This window comes from Myodes glareolus, chromosome 4, assembly GCF_982192425.1.
Source record: "Myodes glareolus chromosome 4, mMyoGla1.1, whole genome shotgun sequence".
NCBI classification, from domain to species: domain Eukaryota; kingdom Metazoa; phylum Chordata; class Mammalia; order Rodentia; family Cricetidae; genus Myodes; species Myodes glareolus.
This window is the reverse complement of record NC_142029.1, coordinates 70,395,656-70,421,686: the sequence shown is the minus strand read 5'-3', so window position 1 is coordinate 70,421,686 and position 26,031 is coordinate 70,395,656. Positions and strand designations below refer to the sequence as shown.

At 43.6% G+C, this 26,031-nt stretch overlaps 1 long non-coding RNA gene across 2 annotated transcripts; it reads left to right on the top strand.

Moving 5' to 3' along the window:
• Positions 1-803: 803 nt before the first annotated feature.
• On the top strand, positions 804-17,199 carry LOC125389022 (uncharacterized). 2 transcript variants are annotated; one of them, XR_015001603.2, is made up of 5 exons: positions 804-1,136; positions 8,794-8,856; positions 12,292-12,495; positions 15,340-15,450; positions 16,915-17,199. It is a non-coding gene; the product is annotated as an uncharacterized LOC125389022 (long non-coding RNA). The 2 variants fall into 2 exon arrangements; XR_007228374.3 differs by having other exon boundaries at positions 12,267-12,495.
• The last annotated feature ends 8,832 nt before the right edge of the window (positions 17,200-26,031 follow it).

Here is a 26,031-nt window from a genome sequence, read left to right as displayed (position 1 = left end):
TGTTCTGAGGCTGTGGGAGTGAGGCGGGGCACTCTCCCATCCTCTGTCTACTGTCAGCCCTGCACAGTGACTGTGTCTGTCCTTGGACTCACATCCTAAGGATAGGTAGCACGCTGATACCTCCTGTACATACCTCAATCCGTAATATCACTAAGTAGGTGTTGGAACGGGAAAAAGACAAGTGAACTAACTCTGCATGCTAGCTACTGGCCCAAGGTCTGTTTAGCTTTAGAAACCACAGTGGTAAGGCATGGCAGATGTCGGCGTCACTGCCCACCACCCCTTGGCAGCTCCTCCCCTTCTCCTCAGTTTGGAAGAATACAATGAACTAATTCTATAAGAAGCAATTCAGAAAAATGTGAAAATGTAACTTACCAGGGTTCAGTTGGGATGTCCATTTTGTTCTAAATCCAACAAGTTGGCCGCATGTTAGGGGCCCCAGTGTACCCTAAAATATATCATTAATTTCCAGAGATTAAAACCAGTGTGCTTTAATAAAAAAAAAAAAACCACAACAAAAATACCAGCTGCCTTTTTAAACACAAGGGCATTGGGAAATGAATGGCATTGCATGCTTCTGTTCTGTGTTCAAGAGCTTCGATGGCTACTGTGTTACATCAGGTAGGGAATGAAAGACAATTGACAAGGGTTCTAAATAGAAGAGGGGTGCTTGAGTAACTGTAGTTTTTATATTCAGGGGAGCCTGAGAGAGAAAAGCTGCATTGTACGCCGGATTAATGGAGCTGCAGGATTGCATTAATGACAGCCTTGCTTTTTAGCAAAAAGGAAGATAGTCAGGGCAGTCAAAGAGAACATGGCCAGAATGTGCTCCGCTAATTGGAAATGTATATTATTTTGAGGCGATGTGTGCGCAGGGGAGGGCAGGAGAGAATGCGAGAGGGAGGCACAGTGAGAGGGCAGCAAGGGAGACTGGACCCAGAATGCCCCGGATTGGGCCCTACCTGCAGGGCCCTTAAAGGGTCTTTTCTTGTTGATAGGAGCGGCCAGTGCCTGGACCCCACCCTCCCCCACTCCCTTTTAATTCAATGGCTACGCGGGGGCTTCTTTGACGGAGGCTTTGAAGTCGGTGGCTTTGAGATTACTCTTCCTCTGTGACCTTGACCACCAGCCACGAGGTTAGTAGGGAAGGGGGGGGGGGGAGGAAGGCTCCGGAGCTGGAAAAAGGGAAGGAAGGAGAGGGGAGGGGACGGCATTTCTGCAGCATTCCAGGACTTTTCTGAGCACTCGGCAAAGTTGAAATATGATTGCAGCCTTTGCACCGGCAAGGAAGGAAACCATTTAAATGAAAAATTAGCTGCCTTAGCGGGTCAAGCACATAGTTACATTAATGTCGTGTAGAACAATAAATCACCTTCGATCTCCAATTGAAAAAATGCTAATTTAGCTCAGCGATTCACTGATTGTACTTTGCTCCGATAGAAATCTTTTATTTAATGCGAAGCCGTGATTTGACAGCCTCCTCTAATGGTGCTCGCAGCCTCTCAGCATCTCAGTGGAATTCTGATCATGGTTTTAATATTCCGTGCAGCTCTGCCCCCTCTGATTTCACGCTCACACATTAACGAGAGCTGACACTGGAGATTAGACGCAGACAGCTGGAATGCCAGGGCTTTGTTGCGGCATGGACTGCAGCCAACGTCGTTCAACCACAGCCAAGAGGGACCTGGGAAAGTCTTCTTAAGAAGGAGGGAAAGGCGGGGTGCGGGGCTAGAGGGAGGGTGGGAGCGGGGGATGGGAGCCCAAAGAAAGGCAAGGTACTTTCTGAAGGGCATAAGAAAATGGAGATTTTCGGGGAGCCCTTTCCTAGTGGAAATTCACATTTGAGTCGGTTCTGGTGTGTGATAGAGGAAGTCGGTCATTACGAGGAAATCCCAAACTGGTTCAGTATTTTTCTGTAAACGCCTCTGAAATTACAATGGAAGGCAGCGAACAGAATGGAAATGGCTCCCAGCCTCAGCCTGCCGCTTACCCGCTTGTCTGAGAAACAATGGTGATTAGCAACTGGAGAAAGACTGCTTACATAAGGAAATGTGCTCACCCTTCGCCTTGAAAAAAATCACTTAGTTCCAGGTGAATAAATGGGGAAATAGAACTAGATCTATGAGCCTCGCCGCCTACACAGACCAGTGACTACCTTGGCAGAAAGAAAGTCTCCTAGTCTCACAGCCTTGATCCTAATACAGTGTTTCCTGAGACCAGAAGTCAGATGAAAACCCCACAGTTTCATCTCCACGAGCAACCAGGGCTCAGGCAGTGTGCCCTACTGCGGAGGGAAGGGAATGGCACCGCCTTAGTCTATGGCCTAACTTTCTCCAGGAGAGGCTGAAAATGAAAATAGCCAAGACAGCACATTAACACCACGTTAGGGGGAAAAAAAAAAGGTTCTGCTCCCGGGGGAAAGCAATTGAGTAGAAATAACAAATGTCTTCCTTGCTAACTGTATCATCATTAATAATAATTGTACTTTGCATTTTTATGGAATCCTAGGATTCTTGAGGTCTTTATAAATATGCATGGCAGGGAGACTGAAGGAGAGAGATGAAAAGAGATGAATGGGCCCATTCCGGACTTCAGATGGAGTGACTGAGGCTTGCCACGGCAGGGACTCACCTGGGGGGAAAGGAACCACAAGCAGGTTACAAAGCCCCAAGCGGCACCTAGCCTGGTGCCTCCTAGATAGTTCCTCCTCTGAGACCTCGGCTCATACCTCCCAACCAGGCTTTCCGGTGGGAGAAGGTAGAGGAGCTGAACTGTATCGTCACTTTGTCATGCTGCTCCCACTTATACCATCCTTTGTCCTTGTTGGGCCACTGTCACCAATATAATTTACAATTCGTGCTATTGAGCTTGGAATTAGACAATGTTCTTATCGAAAGAAAACATGAGTTGGGACCTATTATATACTATATATACTATATACATAAAACAAACACATATGTAATAAACCCTATATATGCCTGCACGTATTTATATGTTTGTACACATGTGCATGCCTACATATATCTATATATGTATAAATCTATACCTACATATATATCTGTATGAATATGTATACATCTATACCTACACACATACATATATATCTGTATGAATATGTATATGTAAATCAGCAAACTAATTCTTACAGAGGACCTGGGTTCGATTTCCAGCATCCACAGGCCTCTCCCAACCATCTATGACTCCAGCTCTACCCAGAGGATCCAACACCTCTTTCCTCAGAAGACACCTGCACTCATGGGCACACACCTGCATGTGGACACACATACCCACACATAGTTAAAACTGATAAGTAACTCTTTAAAAAATCAGGTGGCCATATCACAGTGAAGGGTCTGTAGCTTATACCATCATATGTAAATCCAAGTAATTAAGAGCAAGCCAGATAAATTTGCCCACCAATCTCATTGCTCTTAATGTCTTTGTGGCCTTAGCAGGACTCCTAGCTTTTTAAAAGGCTCATTATTGTGGGTAAACTGCAGATTCCAATGAAATTCCCTTGGCAGAGTTCCTAGCTGAAAAGGGCATCCAGTCAGGGTCAGCTGTTGCTGTTCATGCTATTTTCATGCAGTTCTTCGGTGCATGCAACAAGGATATGAACAGGTGAAGCCTGTCTAACAAACTGTAGTGTTCATAGAGACTGCTCATTACTGCTGAGTAGCCCGTGACAAGGAAACGTTCGAAAGTATGCTGCTGTTTTCACTGCTACCTGCTTCATGGATATACACTAACTCTCGAGATTCTGAAACATTTACTCAAAGCGTTTTTGGAACGATCCCTTTTGAGTAATGAATGGCGATCTGGGAAGAAAGCCCAGTTGGTAAAATGCTTGCCTTGTAAGCATGAACTCTTGAGTTCGATGACCAGACCCCATCTCAAAAAGCCAGCCACGATAGCACATGATTGAAATTGCCATGCTCGCGAAGCAGATATAGGTGGGTCCCTGGGGCTTGTTAACCAGAGCCAGCTTTACCTTATATGGGAGCCTCAGGCCAGCAAGAGGCCCTGTCTCAAAAAACAAGGTTGGTGGTGCTTGAGAAATGACTCATGAGACACACACACACACACACACACACACACACACACACACACTACCAGTACTCATTGTAAATTGTGTCTTAAACATCTTTAATTATGGCACATTTTCATTAGAGGATGGATTTGTCATTGGGAGCCACTTAAAGTGGTCCAGAAGCTGTGCCCTACGCATCTGGTAGGCACTCAAACTGGGAGAGTGCTTTTGCAGAAATAAGTGTGCCTGGATACAAATTAGATTTGCTTTTTGCAAACAAAAATCTAACCTCAGTTCCAAGAAAGGCTTATTGAGCAAATGCATCCATTTTACAAAATGCCCATGATTTCCTAAAAAGAGACACAGAGACAGGACCACAATTCCTGGGACATCTGCGGGGGGCGGGGGGAACTGGAGCTCATTGTTCAAGGCCATAGCTTATATAAACAGACTTCCTGGAAGGAGCTCAGAGTTCCCTGTGGCAGAAAAAGACCCGTTCTTCAGGGTCCTAGTTTGCTTTCTGTTACTGTGTTAAACACGGTGACCAAAAGCAACTTAGAGAAGGAAAGGGTTAACTAGCTTATACTTCCACGTCGTAGTCCATCACGGAGGAAAGTCAAGTAGGAACTGAAGCAGAAACCACAGAGGAACACTGTTTACTGGCTCGCTCACCTTCCCACACAGTTAGCTTTCTACTATAACATAGATTCTCCCACCTAGGGGATGATAATACCCATACGAGGATGGGTCTCCCAAATCCATCATCAGTCAAAGCAATCTCTCACAGACATTGACCACAGGCCAATCTGATGGGGGCAGTTCTTCAGCTCAGGTTCCCTCTCCCCAGGTGATCCTAACTGTGCCAAGCCGACAATAAAAACAACCCAGACAATGAGTTCTTGGAGTTGCCCCCAACTTGAGACTCACTGCACTTGGCACTGCCCTTTGGGTTTGTGTGCAGCTTTAGTGTGGAGTCAGTTGGCTCATTTTTCAGAGTCCAGTGTTCACCTTCTGAGTTTCCAATGCTTCCTAAGGATTAGCGTTTGCTAGGTCCTCATCAGGAAGGCGCACACATCATTGCAGTGCAGAGCAGCGAGTGCTATTCTCGAGGGAGCATAAAGATGGTCAGATGCTGGAGAGGCTATGCATCATGTGTAAGTGTGTGAACTTGATCTAGAACTGCAAGGCGAAGGTTGGCATTGACAGCTGGAGAGGATAACACTCTGGGGTTCCTTATCGTTTTGTTCTGTAATGGCCACTCTTGGCTTTCAACTTGACTCTAACTGGAATGAACTACCATCCAGAGTCAGAGGGCATGCTTGTGGTCCAGACCTTGAGGCTTGAGATAGACTTTGATCCGGATCATGAGACAGGATGAAACAATCAGATTGTGAGATAGGATAACACATATCTTTAATCTGGTTCAGATTTTATATACATATACCCATACACAAACATATATAATGTACACACACACACACACACACACACACATATCTGGAGAGAGAGAGAGAGAGAGAGAGAGAGAGAGAGAGAGAGATTTATTCTGTAAGTCCTGTGACTCTATAGAAATTGATACCAGGGACTAAGGTATTGTGATAACCCTGGCCATTCTTTTATTTAGAGGAATTTTGACTTTGGGAGTTTGGGTTAGGAAAGCAGTGGAATGCTTTAAGTGTTGCTTAATGGGCCATATCAGTAGCAACATGGAAAACATTGGTACTGAGTATGATTTGAACTGTGGGTGCCTAGATCAATATGTTTCAGAGGAGAAGAAAGTTAATATGTGGCCTAGAGAACTGTCTTGTGATATTTTGGTGAAAAGTATGGCTGCTTTTCCCCCTTGTCCAAAAAGTCTGCCTGAGGGTTTTTATTATTATTATTATTATTATTATTATTAATTTCATTGGTAAAGGAAATCTCAAAACACCCTAGTATAGACTCATTGTGTGGTTATCAGTGTTAACTCTGATGAAGATTTATAATGAAAAGGAGCAAGCTGAACAAATAAAAATACAAAATGTACAGATTGAGAAAAGGGACACCAGGAAGTGAAATAGAGCCAAATCCTGTGCTCAAGGAGAAAACTGGAATAAGAAATGAAATAAAGGGAGTGGTGACCTCAGGGTAAGATCCCATTCAGCTAAATTTCCAACTTGTGAAAAGGATTAAAGTAAAGCTTAGAGGCGAGTGTGATGGCCAACTAAGTTTGAGGCCAGCCTGGTATATAGAGCAAGTTTTAGGACAGCCATGTTTAGGCAAGGAAGGAAACGATGGAAAACAGAAAGCTGGTGACGATGCAATTGAAAAGGGAGCCATGTTCCAGCCCCAGCAAGCATCAGAACGTGGCAGTTTCAGGCACATGGCTCTGATGTTAGAGTTAAGGATAGAAGAGACTGTTAGGAATTTGCCTCCATGACTAAGGATAGCCACTGAGGCCAGGCATGTGTCAGGGCTGTCCCTGAATGGAGGTCTAGAGAGGCTATTGCTTGAAGCTGTGAAGTTGAAGTCTGAACTGCCCTGGAGACCCCAAGACATTGGAGATGCCAGAGCCAAGGGATCCTAGACAAGGAGAACGGCTAACAGGGAGTGGAGCCAGCCCAAGAGAGAGACGTGCGTTGCAGTTAACAAAACTGAGAAGAATCAGAGCTCTGAAAAGCTTTTTGACATCAGACATGGAGATGCAAAACTTGGGAGTTTGCCCAGCTGCTTTTCAGTCTTGATTTGTCTCATTATTCCTCAGTATGCTCTGTTCCCTTTGTTTTAGAATGGTAATGTATACCCTGCACCATTATATTTGGAAGTATGGATTACAGTTAAGAGATTACATGAATCTCAGAAGAAACTTTGAACCCTTTACTTTTACATAAGTTTGAGGCCTTTATAGACTATGGGGACTTTTGAAGTTGGACTGAATGCATTTTTGCATTATGATATGGTTACAAGCCTTTAGAAGCCAGGGAGTGGAATATTGTAGCTTGAAAGAAAATGACCCCCAAAGAGAGTGGCACTATTAGAAGATGTGGAGTAGGCATGGTGTTGTTGGAGGAAGTGTGTTGCTGTGGATGTGGGCTTTGAGGTCTCATGTATGCTTAAACCATGCCCAGTGAGACAGTCTACTTCCCATTGCCTGCCTATCAACATGTAGCAGCTCCTTCTCCAGCACCACGTCTGCCTGCACACCACCATGCTCCCCGCCAAGATGCTAATGGACTAAACCTCTGAAACTCTAAGCCGCCACCTCAATTAAATGTTTTCTTTTATAAGAGTTGCTGTGGTCATGGTGTCTCTTCACAGCAATAGAAACCCTAACTAAGACAGGTTCCATCTCATCCTGGTTCTAAGTTTCTATGTCTTGATAAGAATGAACCAAAACTTGCACTCCTTGCATTAACCGGGAGCGCAACCAAATTGCAAACTATTCTTGGTCCAGAACAGACTCTCCTATTAGGAAGTCTTTGTCAAGGAGAGAGGAAACCTGTCCTAAATTCCACTCCAGGAAGATTCACAAGCTGAACGAACTGTAGCTGCCGATTTGGGTTTAGCTCGAAGAGTTTGAACTTATAACAGGGTGGCTATCCTAGAGCTGGGATCAGTGGTAGGTTTTTGATAGCCTCAGTGGCATCTCCATAGCCACACTGTTCACAGCGGATAAGAAAGAGCTTTGACCACAGAGAAGAAGAGAAGCATCGACTAGAATGCTCACAAGTCTAAAGACGTGGGAGAAGGCTTGGGATGTTGAGGTAGAATCGGTCAGAGTGAGAACAATATCGTGCCTGTAGTAGATGTTGAAAGACAGGAAGCCTGGAGTGGTTTCTTTTTTCTATACTTCATTCAGAGGTAGGAATACCATTGGCTAAACATTGTGGTTGAAATGGATTTATTTGTTCAGCGTTCGTAAACAGAAAAAAAAAAAAAGATTCAGACTTCACTGTGGGTCCGTGGCTAAGATGGTGGAGAGTGTAAACGTCGTAGATATGAATTGCCTAATGGCTTCATGGTTTCTAGTTACTTAGATGATTGCAGTATTACATGCCTTAGAAGAGTAGTCTCTCTGTAGGTATTGCACCACACACTCATTTCTGGTATGGTGCAGGCATGACAGGGGCCAATGATTTGCTAATATCTTTAGGCACTGGAGAAAGATTTGGGAGGTTGTCACTGTAAAGTCACCTTTACCATGCCCTTCTCTCAAGGTTTTCTTGAGGGGGGGGAAGGGAGACCTACAGCGAGCTAGGGGGGTCTCTTGAGTAGTCCCCTCCCCAAGAGTGTCATATATTGCGAGTTTATGGGAATGTCATGTGTGCTCCCATCGGAAAAGAGTCTGAGAACACCTATGTTGGAAAATGACATTTCATGTAAACGCAAGAATATCATGTGTAGAATTCAAATGGAGCTTGCTTGTTTTAAGATGAGAAAGGCAACATACTAAGACAGTTTTCCGGTAACTGAGTTTAACATACACTCCTTGAGACAGGTGCTACTCTTGAGTATAAAAGAGCAAACTAGTGACCAAGGTGTCCAGTTTTGTCTCATTATTGTTTGGTTCTCGTTACCTTCGTAAAGCCACAGGCTGTCTCATCATTTGGGCTCTTTCCTCACCAGTGACTGGAATTAGGGAATATAGTAAAGGTGCTGAAGGGAAATATCATTCAGTTACCATCTACTGTGCTGGTACCATGCTTTGTGTGTGTGCACATATAATTGTCTAGAGCATACTTTAGCCCTTAAACTAACCCTCAATTTTCTCCTGCCTAATACAGCTTGGCCTGGGTAGGGAGAAGACAACCATGGGCTTTCCCAGAACCACAAGGTGTGCCACTGTGGTGAGTGTTCATGTGGTGGACAAGTGGGAGGGGGCAGATGGCTCATGTGCTGTGGAGAGAGGCTGTGAGAAATGGGGTGATGTGGGTGACCTACTTGCCACCCAGGACCATGGTGATGCCCAGGCCTGAGCTGCAGCCAAGGGCTATGTGTAGACCTGTGACCCTACTGACTCCTGCTAACACCAAAGACCACGCAGATAGCTGGTGTCTGGGCTATTACCTGTCCTGTTGGACTAGGGGGACCACAAAGTCTGGGCCCATACTGATCTGAGTGGCCTATTCTGGTACCTAGGGTCACGATGACATCCGACCGAAGCTACTGCTGAGGACCTTGTCTGGCTCAGTGGTTTCCCTGCAGCTGAGGGTCTGTGCTGATGTCCATTGCCTGAGTTGCTGTACAAACTATGCCTGTTGAAGTCTGAGGGCAGTGCTCAGCCTGCCCGCCCCCCCACCTCTAGCCCCAGGAGAGCTGGTCTTGCCCCTCACTATCCCTGGGATAGTGGGTCCAAAGATCCCAGCATGGGATAGCGGGCCTTGACACTCACAGGGGAGCTGCCCCTCCCCACTTGGGAAAGCTGGTCCTACCCCTTACAATGAGTATGGGAGAGCTGGCTCTGCCCCTTACCTGAGGGGTTGGTCCCGTGGCCCAGATTTACCAACTCAGCTACCCCACAGGTTGGCCCACCCCAACATCTACCCTATCTATGACCTGCTGGAGCACATGAAAGGATTGGTTCTGCAAAACCATAGCCACAGGATCTTCATAACTTGGGACAACAGCAGGATATCTGAGAGGAGTTTTGGTGAGGGCCCAGTATAGGTGGTGTACCAGAAGTCAGACGCCTTGAACCAGAACAAACACTTAACATTTGCAAGTAATGCTGCTTGGACAAAGTGTCTGCTGTGTGACACACTGCAGCTCCCAATGCCACCCAGATGAAGGAAGAAACGACGGAGAGGTGGGAAAGACAGAGGCGTGAAGTGTTAGTTTTGTTTGTTTATGTTTTGCTTTTTTAAATTTTTTTTCTATACTTTACTTATTACTTTTATTTTATCTTTATTTCTTTTTAACTTTTCCTTTTGTGGGGGAATGCTACAAAGGTGAAGGGCAGCCATGGAGGGTCTGGGAAATGACTGAGATGGGCGTGTATGATATGAAATTCCAAAGAACCAATAAAAATTATGCTAAAACTAATAATCCTATATTTTGTTATTAATTAACAAAGGAGGGTTTTGATTCACAAAGGAGACCAACTACTAAAAACCATACTAACGGAGAGATTAAATAATTTGAATTCAGGCTCTCCAAAGTCTTCTCTTGGAGTGCACACATGTGAGCTGTTTCCTGGGCATGGAAGGGTGTGCCAGGTCCCCAGAGCATCTCCGTAGGATCTAAGGGCAAAGTGGAAACTGCAATCTTGGGGCCACTTTGAAGAATTAAAGGCAAGTATATATCTTTGTGGCCAGACCTTATGAAATGTACAGGTCAAATTATATGAAATTGCCAACATTTGATGAATTTCTGTTTATAAAAATGAGAATTCCAATGATTTAACCTAACGAAAGTTGTACGATCATTGCTGAGATGCACTCAATAGGAGAACTGGAATCAAGACCTGGTGATTAAAATAAAAACAGAGAGGGGTCATTTCCCTTGGCTCCTAAGCTGCGCATTCCTCAGTTCTGAGATAACTGAATTGGTAGCCCCGAGCAACATCTGTTTTATATGGTGCTACAGATTGAATCCGAAGCTTCATGCATACTAGGTAGGCACACTGCTAATGGAGCTCCATCCCCAGACTCTGAGAACATTTTTCTCTAGGGGAGAGGGAGGAAGGATTTCTAGTTCTCTCGCACTCCCGCTGACACTGGGATGTGAGGTACAGGCTTTTCCAACTAAAACCTCTGTCTCTCAACCCTCTGTCTCAGGTCCCAGAGAAGGCCTATTTATTGCTCATTGTTATAGACTGAGTTTTAACACACACACCACACACACACACACACACACACACACAGAGAGAGAGAGAGAGAGAGAGAGAGAGAGAGAGAGAGAGAGAGAGAGAGAGAGAGAACAACGTGCTTCCTAAAGCAATGAGAGAGAGATGCCCAGGGAAGAGACCGTCATTTGATGACACAGAGTTTGGAGCGAGGTGCCTGTCAATCAGGGAAAGACAAAGGAGTCAGCCACCCACAGAAGACAAAGGAGTACCCTTCAGGGAGTCTCTACTGCTTTGAAAAGATTGTAATGTGTGCTTTCAGGTGGCCAGGTAAGATCACCCCTGAGCTTCTGAGGAAGCATGGTCCTGCTGATATCTTGGATTCAGATTTCAGCTGCCCCAACAGTCACACAACAAACCTCTCTTACTCAAAGCTGCCCCATTTGCGACACTCCATGATGGCCTCAGGAAATGGATCTAGTCACCTTGTAGACTCCATGCCAACCCCATGCTCTCGTCTTCTACCAGCGCGCTTATGAAAATAAAGTTGTCTGAGGAAAAGATAGGCATTGTGTTTCAGAAAGCGTAACTCACTAGACTCATTTCAGAATGTTCTAAAGAGTCTGAAGATTTTCTTTCCAGAACTGTGAGTTTGGGGACTGTGTATGCAAACTGTCCCAGTACCAGGTTTATAGCATGTGATGATTACCTATACGTTTGCTTACTCTGAGTCTCAGTTATACTGTGGACTTTTGAATAAATGGACTGGCTTTTCCGGAAACAGCACAGTCAGGGGCCAGCTGGGTCCTCTCTATTAGCCATAGTTCTACTATCAGTTCTTACTGAAGTTCTGTCAAGATGTAATTGTTAGTGTGGAGGTGCAAAATTTTATGTCATTATCATCACTGGTCACTAATCCCAGGTGCAGTCAGCAGTTATATGATCATTAGCCATGCTAAGGCATAAGTCAGTCACAGACAGCTGCTCTGTATCAGACAAGGGTCGAGAGACTTCCAAGGCTTGATCTAGTTGGCAGTGCTCTATAACTTCAACACATGGCAGAATGGTTATTAGAATCGATTTATGTGCATAGGTATTTTGTTTGCATGCACGACTGTGCACCAAGTGTGTGTCTGGTGCCTGAAAAGGTCCTAAGAGGGCATCAGATCCACTGGGACTGGAGTTAATCTCCTAACGCTGGAGCTAATGATGTTTGTGAGGTGACTTATGAGTGCTGGGAATTGAACTCCAGTCCTCTGGAAGAGAATCAAATACTCTTAACAAGACGAAACTGCTTCTCTGGCCCCCATGATAATTGATTTTAATGTCAACTAGCCACAAAGTAGAATTTCTTGAGTAGGGAGTTTCAGCTGAAGAATTGTCCTGATTGTCTTCATTGATTTGGGGAGATTCACCCAAGGAAGATTCTTTACTGTTGGCTCACTTGGCCTCCCTCTTTCCTCTTGTGCTGAGGATGCATATTCCCGTTTCCATCAAGACTGAGGACCAGTAGCTCTCCAGGACTCTTGAAGTTTGGTGCTGCATATTGAGACTCCCGAGGCATCTAGTCCTGTGGTCTAAGCGACGAGCAAGCTGTAGGCCTCTCCAATATGAGACATTGTGGCTCTAATAGCATCTATTGTGGGACTGTTCCGTCTGCCAAGTCATCGAATCCCACAGGATGAGGTTCTCAGCCTCTCAGGTATGAGGCAAACTTTGTTACTAGAAGGACCTATGGGTTCTGTTTCTCTAGAGCAGCAGTTCACAACCTTTGGGTCTGGGCCCCTTTGGGGATCACATGCCAAATATCCTGCATATTGGGCATTCACATTATGTTTCATGACAGTAGCGAATTTACAGTTACGAAGTTGCAATGAAATAAGTTTCTGGTTGGGAGTCACCACAACATGAAGAAATGTATTGAAAGACTGCAGCGTTAGGAAGGTTGAGAACCACTGCTCCAGAGAACCCTGACCGATATATATACCTGAGTTACCTGAGTTTAAAATGACAAAAGTGAAATTTAGAATTAAGTCAAATGTCAAGAGTCACACAACTACTAAGTGGGTAAATGCCAATTTTGAACCCCGTTTCCTTTCTCCCCTCCTTCTCTCCCTCCCTTCTTTCCACCCTTCTTTCTTCCCTTCATCCCTACATTCCTTCTCCTCTTCTTCTGCTCAACAGTGCTCTTTCTAACATGTAGTCTCTCTGTGTAACCCAAGCTGACTTGGACTTGAAATTTTCCTGCCTCCGTCTCTGAGTGCTAAGCTTACCGACATGCACAGTCATGCCTTACATGGCTGGCTTTGGATGGAGTTCATTTGACACTAAGATAAAAGATGAGAAGGGGAAAGGGACATCTTTAGTCAGGTGGGACACCCTGGGACAGTATGAAAAGATGAAATCATGCTGAGCCCTAGAAATAGGAAAGATTTACACAAATAACAAACAAACACAGCTGGGAACAATAAAATGCCTGGAGTAGGTAAGAATTGGGGTTTGTGGGTGGTGGGAACAGGAGTTCTGTCGTCTGCTGGCCTGGGTCTGTGGATAGAAACTGGATTTCTCTGAGCTGCGTTGTCCTCTTGAACATGTAGGCCTAACACTATCTCCCATACTGAGTTAAGGTAATGGTTGCCCTGCACACACAAGCTTGTGTGTCAGCATCAGTACCGCTGGGCTGTATTTTCTGGCCCTGTTCTGTTTTGGACTAAAATCATATCCTCCTAGAAACCACTCTCTGCCCTTACTTTGACCACAACACTAATAAATGCTGTTGCACACTTAAATTTAAAAGTAGCCATTTTATTTTGAAAAAATTGTTTATTTTTGGATTTGTGCATGTATATGCCTGTGTGTATGCACACTTGTGTGAAGGTACCACTGGAGATCGGAAGAAGGTGTTCAAGCCCCTGGAGCTAGAGTCACAAGCAAAGTCCCCTGACAAACGTCCAGTCTGTATCCCTTCAGTGAAGTGCTGCTGGAATTTCTGATTTTCAGTATTTTTGCTGATCAAAATCTCTCTGGTGCACAGTCATTGAGAATGAAGTTTTGTGCTTTAACCACTTTCTTATATAGGCTTTTCTTTCACCTGCCTGTGTGACTAATCTTCTTTCCACCCCAGGGCACTAGAATAGTGTTCTCCCTTGTGCAGCCACCTAGGCTGGCCTTTGACTTTCCCCAATTCGCTAATCAAATGCAACCCTATGGGCAAGGAACCCCGCCTCCCACCACGGCCTTTTCTAGAATGGCACACTGTCTGCACCCTAACCTGTCTGCCCTTTACTCGACAGGCAAGTGGCCCAAAACCCAGAATTATATCATAGGCTTTTTTTTTCCAGTTATATGTCTATCATGGATCTTCTCTGTATCCATCTGCCCCCCATACTCTCTGCCTTGCCTGGAAAGTGTGGGAGATATTGAAGACTAAGTCTTTATATCATTCTTTGCTATATCCCCAAGGCCCACATGATGCCAGGACCATAACAGACCCATAGCTCACAGAATGTTTACTTCTGATGGGATGGTTCCATCTGGGCCCAATGTTCCTAGTGGGGACATGCCACAAAACCTTTGCTAAGAGACCCCTTCAGCATTCCTCACTCTATATCGCTCTCAGTCTGCAGCCAGTGTATGGCATGTCCTATTCCCCTTGCTCTAGTTGGTAAAGATTCTTTGTCTCCCTTTACTCCCACCAAGGGCAGGAGCCATTATGTCTCCCAGAGCAGGGACATTTGTCCCCTGCATCTCATCATGGATAGACATTAATGCCAGGCATCTGAATGGGTCTGTAGTCCATTTTGCTGACTGGCTTAGATTTGCCGTGCTGCTCAATTTCTCCCTAATGGTTATAAATGTGCCAAGGAGCAGAAAGTGAAGAGTCCAGTGTATAATGAGTCAGAAGGGACCTGGTCTGCTGTAGCCCTTCCAGGGACGTCCTGAGATATCCCCAACTCACCCTGCCACCATTGTCACTCATCAGAAAAAACTCCAAAGCACCAACTAAGCACTTTGAGTTTGTGGGGCAAGTGCATTTCTTGCCCCGCCTGCCTCTAGCAGCCCCAACAAGTTAGGTTAGATTAGATTAGATTAGATTAGATCAGGCCACCATTCCCTGATTCACCAATAAAAGAAATCACTAAAGGCTGGGCATAGTGTTGCAGGTCTTTAATCCCAGCATGCGAGAGGCAGAGACAATCGGATCTCTGAGTTCAAGGCCAGCCTAGTCTACAAATTGAGCTTCAGGCCAACCAGGGCTGCTACACAATGATGTGATGTGTGTATGTGTGCGCATGTTTATGTGCATGTAAAAAAGAGGGGGGGGGAATTAAGTGTGACAACAGAGAAAAACAGGTTTATATAATACAGACATTTCAGGAAAAGGAACAAATTAAGGGGTCCAGAGACTCCTCAAATCTTTCATTGATGTCCAGGCACAGGCTCAGATTTGAATAGATGGGGAGATGACAGATCTTAAGAATTAAGCAGCTCTGGTCAAGGCGTGGTCCTGCCCATCATTAACCCATAGGCTCTAATTGTCCTACAGGAAGTTGCCAATTGCTGGAGATCGACCTCACTCTCACTGCTAATTATGCTCTTCTGGGGAGTGGAGGAAGGGCAGATGGTCTCTGGAGTTCAAGGTGTCAAAAAAGAACAGGTAAGGACAATAAATTGAGTAAATTGTTGCAGAGCCTTAGGCCAAAGCACAAAACACAAAGTAAGGACAGAGGTGCCAGGCCACCATCTTGCCTTTAGATTTTCTGAGGACCCAAGCAACTTTTAAGAGGCTGCTGCATTTTCAGTTTCTCCTTCCAGACCTTTCCACATATGAACAAGCTGTGGGTATACTGCTGCTCTTACTTCTGTGAAAATCAGTGCACACAGTTTCCCTCACACTAGTCTGTGTGATTCATCCTGCAACCTTCGCTCAGTGTGTAGAGGGAGCTGATTGTTATGGTTTAAATAAAATGTTACAGGTCCCCGGGTGGTGGCAGTGGGCAGCGGGTCCCGAGACCACAGCAGGCCGCGAAGGTAGTCGGGCCCCAGGCAGGAAGCCACCAAGTGACCTGCAGGCCTTGAGGGCCAGCGGATCCTAGGCACAGAGCTGCATTGTGGGGAAGAGACTGAGATGGATAGACACGCCACAAGGCCACGGTGCAGATCCGAAGACAGCTGGTCCTGGACAGGGAGTCACGCAGTGGGTGAGAAACAGAGACATACAGAGTGAAGTTGGATATTTATTTAGTTGGTTATGGAAGGGAAGGGGAGAAGAGGGAAGAGCAGAGAGAGAGAGGCAGAGAAAGAGAGAGACAGAGACAGAGAGAAAGTAAAACAGAGGGAACGAGGGGGAAGTGGGGAGAAGGGAGAGACAGAAACTGCCTCTGAGAGAGAGAGAGAGAGAGAGAGAGAGAGAGAGAGAGAGAGAGAGAGAAGGAAGGGACTCAGGCTGAAAACTGGGGTGAGGAGCGGGTGTGACTTGTCTCTTAAAGGGACGGGACAGACCATTACAGTTACCCCATCTAAAAACCACTGCCTAGTACTCAATACAATGGGTGCTTCAGATTTTATCATGTAAAGTTCTTATCAAAGGCTATTTCATCTGTTTCAAACTTTACTAACTGAAAACAAATCATTCCATGTGTGTGCAAATATCTACAGAAAAGGGTCCAGAGACGGAATGCTGAGGTCGAAGGGTACGATGTGCACTCCACATTCCATAAACCACGACTCCCTCCCTCCACTGACAGCGTGACAACATGCATTGTGCTTGACGACCCCATGTGAGCATGTTGCTTCCTCGCCTTCACCAGGGCTTTTGGAGACGCTAATGGACAAGCACATTGCTTTCTCGTTTCTACTTGCCTTCCCACCTCCCTTCACTCCTCCTTATTCCCCCCCTTCCACTTGTGTGTGTATGGTGTACGTGTGTGCACTCACATACTTTCCTGTGTGGATGAAGATGTGCATATACCACAACATACATGTAGAGGTCAAGCCTGGGTGTCATTCCTCAGTGTCCACATTAAGACAAGGTCTCCTTATTTTTCTGCTATGTACTAACCGTGTCAGTGGCCCTCGGACTTCCTGAGAATCTCTGTCTTTATCTCCCCTCTCCCCACAGGAGTACTGGGATTACAGATGATGGTTCTTCCTGCTCAAATCTTGCTTTTCGACGTGGGTTCTGGGGATTAAAACTCAGGTCTTCACATTTGAACAACAAACACTTTTACCAACTGAGTCATCTCCCCAGTCTGAATTTCTCATATATACTTAATGTGCTGCTTATATTTCTGTGGGTTGTCAGATCATGAGTTATTCTGTTATTGTTCTGGGTTATTGGCCATATGACTGAAAACAAGGACCTCTGTATGTAATAAAGGCATCAGCCCTTTGGACTATGAAAACATTTTCCCAGTTTTCATTCATTCTTATGTTTTATTCATATTTAATTTACCGTGCCAAAGTAGTTAAATTGGTCACTTTTCCATTAAGAGATGATTTTGAATTCCTAGGTATTCAGCTTTCTCATGTTGCAATCTTAAATGATACATTTTTTCATTACATTTTCTTTAGAATATTTTATTATGAGATATATTATGAAATGACACTTAGAAAGTATAAAAGTAATTTTTAAAAATGCATGTGTGCTCATAACTTAGCTTAAATAAAACATTCCTAACAAAGCTGAAGCCTCCACCTGCCTCTTTCTACCGCATTTCACCACGGCAGTGTAGGTATGATGGCTGGTGGCTTTGTGGGGACAGGTGGCTTCATGGCAGCAGGAACTACAGCTGGTTAAACAGGAAACAGAGACAGGACAGCAAATAGCATAGGGCTATAGGGCCTGCCCTCTCATGAGCCCCTTCCTCCAGCGAGGCCCAGCCTCCAAAGGTTCCGTCCTTTCCCTAAACATCATCAGCTTCAGTGCTCATATGTGAGTCTGCGGAGGGCATCACACATTCAAAAGACTTTAAGGACACGGGCAGATTGTCAGGGAGCAGCCTCGACAAAAGTACTTCTTGCCATGGTAGAGGCATGGGGATTTAGAAATATAGTAAAGAATATGAAGGCACAAATGAAAATAATAAAACAGAGACACATGTAGGATAGTATCGGGAGGGAATCCCAGTGAGTACTGAAAATGTGCCCGTTTAATTTCTAACTGCTTAAAATACCACTGATTCCAAAAGGTAGGAGTAAGACAAAAGACTGCATTAATGCGATATAAGGAAGTGAACAGACCAAGTGAAGGTCACAGGCTACAAGCATAGTTAAACATTCTGCTGCTAGAATAAAACAAGTCACGCTTACACAAAAACATTCTGTAGGCAAACCACTCTTTGGGTAGAATTCAACATTATCTCCTTAAGGGAACTGGAACTTAGTTGGACCCTTAGACTTTTGTTTGAGGTAGGAACAGATATACTTCTCTAATCCTGGAGTGCAGGGCTGGCTATTAGCCGCACCTGTTGACAATAACCCCAAGAGAGCAAAACTCTCTGACCTAAATCTAGGTGGGATCTTTGAGGTAGAAACACAAAACCCTGAGGGAAGTAGAGGTAAGTTCCAATTCTCTGACCTTTGGTCAAAGTGGAAATAGGCTCATATTTTCAGGCCTCCACAGTAGACATTCCTAAACAAGGCCTAGAATTGTCCTGTGTGATGTCCTCTGTAGCTTCCTCTGTACGTCAATATATTCGTAAGACTTTGTCCATACCAATGTATTCAGTCCAATGTATTACAATGGCTGTTTCAGTTACCCATGTGTCTTTCTGGAAGTGGACAATAGGATGGCCCTATTGTCTTTTGTTTATTAGAAACAAAGAGGCAAGGAAGTCCCTGTTTGGATCTTGAACAGAAGAGAAAGTTTCCCCAGTGCAGAAAGGTATGGTTTAATGCACTGTGCATTTTTCCAACTCAAGTCACGCTGTTTCAAGGGAGACAGGGTCCCAGGAACTGTTTGAGAGGTCCCTTGCTTTTTAACCCCCAGTTGCCCTTAGAGATGTGATACTTTAATATTTTGCAGATCTGAGATGGTTCAAAAGAGAACCCTGTTCTGTCTGATTCACGTGAGGAATAGTGAGCTTGGGCAAACTTCCTTTTGTTGTGTTTTTGTTTTCCTTCAGTGGTGGGGATTGAGCCCAGGGCTACGTTCACACAAGGTAAGCTTTCTACCTTTGACCTAGTGCAGTTCCAATGTCACTCATGTGCTCATCAACAAGGTGGCTCCTGTATTTAAACGAATGGATTGTGCAGCTGGAAAGATGGCTGAGCAGTGAAAAGCACGCACTGCTTTCCTAGGAGGCTTGAGTTCAGTTTCCAGAACCAGAATCAGGTGGCTCACAACAACTTGTAACTCGGGCAACAGGGCATCTGATGCCTTCTTCTGGCCCTGTGGGCTCCTGAACTCACATAACATACATCCACATATACACATAAATACAAAATCCTTAAAAATAGCAAAAAAAAAAAAACCTTCTAAAAAAGATTTGCTTGTTGATCCATTTTGTCTATTTGGAAGCCTTTTTAAATTTTCTTGTATTTTAAATGTGACTGGTATACAGGAACACTATTGGCTTGGTTTTGTGGATGTATTATGGACCATATTTCAGAAGATGTATGTAGGGACCTAGAGTGCTATATTCTTTAAGACTTGAAGTAGTACTCGGACTTTCTCTTGATGCTGGACTGGTCTGAGCGTCTCTCTTCTATGAAACAGTGATGGCATGCTTCTTCATAAATTAGCTCACAGAGCGGGCATGGCTTCCTGTGGGCTTCTACTTCACTTTGTGTGACTTGTTCTGGGGTAAACCAGAAGCTATGCTACAAAAACGTCATCCATACAGCTTTGCAGGGAGGCTCCCTCAGCTACGGGAGGAGGAGGCCAGCAGCAAGGATGAACTACTGTCCTGTGAGTTGGCTGCCTCAGTTGTGGCTCCTGGAACACCTTCCTGTCAGCCTTCAGGCAGCAGTGGTCCAGACATCTGCTGAGAGACAGCTTCACGAGCGACTCTGAACAAGACCCACCCAGCCAGTCTGCTCACTGAGTCCCTGTAGATCTTTGTGGAAGAATAAACTTGATGTTCTAAGTGGCATCGTATATTTCGCTTGCCATAAGGAAATAGCGTGAATGAGGGCACACTCCGATATACATCATAGTCTAAAGCTTGGATTTGCAAGCCTCAGGCACTGGTGTACAGTCCTGTTGTGATAGCACCCTCTGGTCCATACACAGGGCCCTTCGACTGTGTCTCACACCGTGAGAGGGACAGGAAGATCCTAAACCTCTTTTTAGAGGGACACTAACTCCATTCCTGAAGGCTCTTTCAAGATGATCTAATCACCCATTTCCAAACATATCAGGATAACATGTCAGCATACAAATTGTAGATGTAAACAGTCTAAAACAACCCCTATGTTTTGAGTCAGCAGAGGCTATGGGTTAAGAATCTAAAGCAGTAGTTAATATCAAATTTTGAGACATTTTGTCAAACAGTAACCAATAATTAATATTATAACTTACTGGAATATGTTCTTGTTTTTTTCATATTTTGCCACTGATTTTATTTCTTAGGATTGCAATATTTTCTATATGATTCTAGTCGAAATCCCATTATTATTTGATTAGTAACCTGGCAGGTAGTTTGGGGTTGAAGGAAATTCGTAATTATTCATTTTGCTGTTGGTTTATTTTTGTATTTTCTCAAGCAACTAGAAAATAATAACAAGGAGCTTTGAAGGTTTCTTTTGGGCTACATCTGTAATATGAGGGGCCGGCTCGGCTTGTTGGGGTATCTGTCCGCCCAGTAACCCACCACCGGCAAGCCCCAAAGAAAATCACACACAAGACTCCATAAAATTATAAACTGATTGACCCATTAGCTCAGGCTTCCTGTTAAATCTTGTAGCTTATATTAACTCATTATTCTGATCTATGTTAGTCATATGGCTTGGTACCTTTTTCAGCTGTCAGCTCACATGTTGATTCTTCGGTGATCTGGGCAGGAATGGTGGAGGGAGCTTCCTGCTTCCCAGAATTCTCCTGTTCTCATTGCATCACCTCTACTTCCTGCCTGGTTTTCCCGCCTATACTTCCTGCCTGGCCAATCAGCATTTATTTAAAATATAATTGACAGATTACAGACAATTCTCCCGCACCATACATCAAAGAAAGTTTTCTAGTTTCTTGTCTTAAGATTCTTCTTACACTTAGCCAGTTGAATGCTGGGTTTACAGGTGAGTGTTTTCTTATTATTTTCTCGCTGAGTTCTACTTCTATTCTGATATTTGTAAGAAAGGCATTAAATCGTCATTGCTTGTGAACTCTAGGCTAAGTCTGAACTGTTCAAAACCCTCACTGTTTGATGACTGTTATAATCAGCTTTAAACTCGCGTGCCCTATGTATCACAACAGAATCAATCCAAATGGGTAATGATGATCATGGATGCAGTGACCCAGTGCTGCTAGCATACTGGGACAACAGCTGTAATTAACACAGAGATAAATAGTCTAGTTATGCCCCGATAGAATTTTATTTATGAAGAGGAAGGGTGGTCTGGGTTTGGTCCTTGGGACATTGTTTGTAGAGCTATCAAATAAATCAGTTTCCACAGACATCAACTTGAGCGTAGGCTCCTGGGAACCTTGTTGGAACCCACTTTTCCTGAGTGGGTGTGAAGGAAGCTTCTTCAGTACCCACCAGCTCCTGACCGATGTTTGACTGTCTGCTGGTTGCCAATCATCCTGTCAGTATCAGAATCAAGGTGACTGAAATCTTCCTCCTTCTCCTCCTCTGATTGGTTGTTCATTTGTGACAAAGGGTAGATGTAGTTCTTTTAAGCTCTTTTGAACTTCTTTGGTTAGCTGTTCTTTAAATTTTTACTCTCTTCTAGGGTTGGTTTTAGGAAGATACAGTTTCCTAGAAAAGTTCATATTTATCCCTAAAGTGCTGTACAGAGTAATTATTAAAGATTATTCTTTTTTTTTCTAGACAGGGTTTCTCTGTAGCTTTGGAGCCTGTCCTGGAACTAGCTCTTGTAGACCAGGCTGACCTTGAACTCACAAAGATCTGCCTGCCTCTGTCTCCCTACTGGTGGGATTAAAGGCGTGCACCACCACTGCCCTGCTAATGATTATTCTTCATGTGTGGCTATTTCTCCATTCTTACTTCTTATAGTACATGTTTCTGTTGCACTTTGCTGAATTTTATCTATATTCTACTTTCCTTTTTTTTTTCTTTTAAAAAAAAGACCCATTTCTTGAGAACATTCTTTGATTTTTTTTTTTTATCATGTTGGGTTGTTTTTTTAATGGTTCCTGCTTTTGCCTTTACTCTCTTTTCTTTTGGGTAGGAACATTTTGTTCCTACTTACCTGCATTTCACACTCACTTGATGACTTTTAATCTTTGTCAATCTAAAAAGGTTTAAGACCCTGGATTTTCCACTGAAGTTTGCTTTTTATTGTAGAACATAGAATCTGCAATTAGTTACTAGTATGATTTCTTAATACATATCTTTAACTTAAGGATTATACTAGAGTTTCTACTTCTTTTTATGAAAATTTAGTTTTGAATTTAGTTTTAGCTTTACTGCTTGTTGCTCTGAGAATGTTGTTTATAATACCTTCTCTTGACCTAATCACCTACTGATGGGTTTGTTCTGATTTCTGGAGGTTTTACTTATTGAACTTGAAAACTATAGTATTTGGTACCCTGGGTCACGAGTATTCTTCATTATGAATTATGTCTTCCTGATGTGCCCTTTTTACTTGCTTAAAACTTTTTGGATCAGCCTGTGACCGCTTTCTCCATCTCCACCTTCCTCAGCTTTTTGTATCCGTATCTATTCTTGACGATGTCTTTCTGTAAAGCCAAGGCAGTCTGCCACCTGACAGAGTGAATGAAGTCCTCCTCTTTGATGGACATTTGCTAACTTGGCTTTTGTTATGGTGGAGCATTTATGGATGTCTCTTTCCTATCTCCTCACTCCAGTCATCTCAGTTGTCTCAGACAACAGGACTATCCTTTGCCTCGCTTTCCTTTCTAATCTCATCTCAGAGTTGGTTCTTCCTCACACCATACCTGGTCTCTAGATCTTAACAGCTCGCTCATCAGCCTGTCAGACCTCAGGAGTGGACAAAAGGTCCAACACAACCGAGACTCCGCCTGACTTGTTCCTGTGTCTGTGTTAGGACGGAGCAGGATGTCATCTGAGTGGTGCAGCCTGACCTCTCCATCACCCATAAAAATGCTCTACTTAACAGCCAATTCCTGGAGGCCCAGCGGGGACAGTCAAGTCAGCATTTCCAAGGGTCTAGCCATTGCCTTCCATTTTTTATATACATTACCGGAGATTCATGCTTCAGGAAAGCAGCCGTCTCCAGGGACAAGCTAAGTGAGAAGAATGTCTAAGTGACTCTCCTCTTGGTTTATGCTGGAAGTCATGTTTTTACGTAGTAACTCATGTGCTTTGGGTGGTTGTTTCCTGTGGTTCCTGACAAAGTTATCCTACTGCAATAAAGTGTTCTGGTGGGATCTTTAGAAAACTGTTTCAGTGAACCTTAGTAAAGGCCCTTCATGGACCAGTGAGATGGCTCAGCAGGAAACAATACTTCCTGACAAGCCCGATGACCCAAGTTTAATGCCTGGAAACCACATGGTTGAAGGAAAGAATAGATTCTCAAAAGTTGATCTCTGACCTCCATACACATATAATACATGTATACTCACACTCATACACAGGAACATGAGCACACAAATAAGAAGAAGCAATCTGAAGACTCACAGTGAGAAATTCCCTCCTCAAAATAGTATTATAACATTGAAACAATACTTAAAGCAAAATGTGTAGCTTGTATATATTTTGTATGTTCGTATAATTTTTTGTGTATATATTTTGCATGTATCTCAGTTAATTCACTTTGCAATCTTAGGTGTATGATGTCATTATCATTATCATCACAGTACCTTTGTAGATTAGAAAACTTTGGTTCAAAGAAATTGAATGAGAAACATAAAGTGATAGAAGTTGTACACATAACAGAACCGCAGGTCTGTCTAACTCAAAGATCACACCATTATCCATGACACTTATTGATTGGTTTGCTCAGAAGTAAGCAGACTGTGTATATTTAATTGATTAATAATCTTACAGTGAAATGATTCCATATTATAATTCATATGAAGGTTTATTCCCCAAGAACATTCTATGAACCTGAGTTACACCAGGAATGCATCAGTTAGAGGGTGAAGCTTTTAGATAATGACATTCCAAGTTTATTCTTGAATTTCTTTAGAAGTCTTCAGATAAATAAAAAGACTAAAAGCTCACTCCTTCATGCTTAGAACAGCCTAGAGGAATGGTTCCCAACCTGTAGCTCATGACCCTTTTGGGTGTCACGTATCATATTCTGCATATCATATATTTGCATTATGATTCATAACAATATCATAATTGCAGCTTTGAAGCAACAACAAAAATAGTTTTATGATTGGGAGGTCACCACAACTGGAGATATTGTATTAAAGGACTGCAACATTAGGAAGGTTGAGAATCATTGGTCTATTGGCTTAGTATTATTTAATCTACATTTTCTTCTAACTTGGATGTTGAAAGTCTCCCAAAGGTCCACATGATTAAGCTTGGTTCCCAGGGTTGGATATTAGAAAGAAGTGATGTGTTTAGAAGGCAAACTCTTAAGAGAGGCCTTTAGGTCATTGGGTGTGTCCTAGAAGGTGACTGTGGGGTCCCAGATCCTTCCCCTTTCTCTTTCTCCCAGCTTTCCTCTGTCCTGCACTCCCACAACAAGTTAGGATCAAAGCAATATGGCCAGCCAACTGTATACTGGGACATCCGAAACCATGAACTAAAATAAACTTTTCTTCTTTATAAGTTAATTATCCCATGTATTTCATTACAGTAATGAGGTGCTAACACCGACTCTCATAAAAGATGGTGAATTGGCCAGAATAAATCAGAGCAGTTGCTATAACAAACACACCCCAGTCCCCAGTGATTTAAACATCAGAAGATTGTCTTGCTTGTGCTAATTCACATTAGCTACTGCTGCTCTGGCAAATCTCCAGTTACTCATTGTAAGACCTGAACTCCTTTGCTTTACGGCTACACCCTCACTGGGTCCTTAAGTCTTCTTAAGGAAGTAATAGCATTTTAGTGTAGTATTTAGTGCTTATATTAGTATTATAGCATTTATAATGATAAAAGTGTTTATAACAGTGATTATATTAGTGCTAGTATTTTAGTACAGTAATTAGTATTTTCATTCATCAAAGAAAAATAAGGATATGAAAGACTTTTTTTTTTGTCATCTATTGGTTTCTGAGATAGTCTCAAACTCGTTATGTAGCTAGAGCTAACCTTGAATTTTTGATGACATTACCTCTGCACTCTTGAGTCCTAGGAGCGCAGTGGCGGACTTATGAGGCTAACCTTGAATTCTTTGTGAGTTTACCTCAACCTCCTGAGTCCTAGGAGTACGGTGGAAGACTTCCAGGGCTTTTCTCATAACGTTTTGTCTTCGTTTCACTTCTGTTACTGTGACAGAATTTCCTGGGGGCAGGGGAAGAAACAACTTTGGGGAGAAAGAGTTTAGTTAGCTTGTGGTGTCAAGTTACAATACATTAAATTGAAGCACCTAGTCACCCACAGTCAAGGTCAGAGAGAAAGGGTGTGTGTGTGGCTACTGCTCAGCTCGCATTCTCTCCCCTTCCAGCCCAGTACCCAATCTTAGGAAAGGTACTGCCCACTTTTAGGAGGAATCTTTCCACATCAATTAATATAATCGACACAATCCTACACAGGCACACCTACAGGTCAACCCTACCTAGACAATCCCCATTGAAACTCTCCCAGGGAAGGTCTAGATTGTGTCCAGTCAGCAATTAAGACTCACCATCATGGGCTAGCTATCTTTTCTGACCATGTTTAACTGGCTTTTACTGATTCTCACAGTTCCCTACAAAGGAGGTTAGGAAATACAGTTCAGGGCCCCAGACTAAAGATAATACAGTCTGCAAATACAGCAGTGTCTTCTAGAGTTTGAGACCAGGTCTCGCTAGTTTCTTACTGGGAGTAAATAACAGCCTGTTCAGATGCTATTTTGTCTTTCTCATCTAAGAACCCCAGAACACCTGATGATTAATGCCCTGTCTCTACAACTGGACTCTTCTCTCCAATGAATGTGCTGGTTTCAAAGATATTCAGACATTTTCTTAGCT